This window comes from Bombus pyrosoma, unplaced genomic scaffold (assembly GCF_014825855.1).
Source record: "Bombus pyrosoma isolate SC7728 unplaced genomic scaffold, ASM1482585v1 HiC_scaffold_4719, whole genome shotgun sequence".
Lineage (NCBI taxonomy): Eukaryota > Metazoa > Arthropoda > Insecta > Hymenoptera > Apidae > Bombus > Bombus pyrosoma.
In genome coordinates, this window is record NW_025219978.1 from 1,123,870 (window position 1) to 1,125,228 (window position 1,359).

Genomic DNA, 1,359 nt, shown 5'->3' on the forward strand with positions numbered 1-1,359 from the left:
GTTATACGTTACATCGTAACACCACATAACGTTATACGTTATTACGTAATACTCTATAACGTTATACGTCATATCGTAATACCACATAACGTTGTACGTCATGTCGTAATACCACATAACGTTATACGATATAACGTAATACCACGTAACGTTATACGTTATATAATAACACCACATAACGTTATATGTTATAACGTAATACTATATAACGTGATACATTATATCGTAACACCACATAACGTTATACGTCATATCGTAACACCACATAACCTTATGCGTTATATCGTAACACCACATAACATTATACGTCATATCATAATACCGCATAACGTTATATGTTATAACGTAATATGAGATATCGTTATACGTTATATCGTAGTACCACATAACGTTATACGTTATAACGTAATACTATATAACGTTATACGCTATATCGTAATACCAGATAACGTTATACGTTATATCGTAACACCACATTTGGTTATACGTCATATCGCAATACCACATAACGTTATACTTTATATCGTAATACCACTTAACGTTATAAGCCATATCGTAATACCACATAACGTTATACGTTGTAACGTAATACTATATAGCGTTATACGTCATGTCGTAACACCACATAACGTTATACGTTATTTCGTAATACTGCATAACGTTATACGTTATGTCGTAATGCTACATAACGTGATTCGTTATATCGTAATGCTACATAACGTTATACGCTATAACGTAATGCTACATAACGTTATACGCTATAACGTAATGCTACATAACGTTATACGTTTTATCGTAATACCGTATAACGTTATACGTTATATCGTAAGACTATATATCGTTATACGTTATAACGTAACACTGCATAACGTTATACGACATATCGTAATACTGCATAACGTTATACGTTATATCGTTATACTATATAACGTTTTACCTTGTAACGTTATACTACATAACATTATACGTTATATCGTAATACTATATATCGTTATACGTTATAACGTAACACTACATAACGTTACACGCTATAACGTAATGCTACATAACGTTATATGTTATATCGTAATAGTGTATAACGTTATACGTTATAACGCATCACTGCATAACGTTATACGTTATATCGTAATACTATATAGCGTTACACGTTGTTACGTAATACTACATAACGTTATACGTTATATCGTAATACTACATATCGTTATACGTTATATCCTAATAACGTTATACGTTATATCGTAATACTATATATCGTTATACGTTATAACGTAACACAACATGACGTTACACTCCATAACGTAATGCTACATAACGTTATATGTTATATCGTAATACTATATAACGTTATACGTTATAACG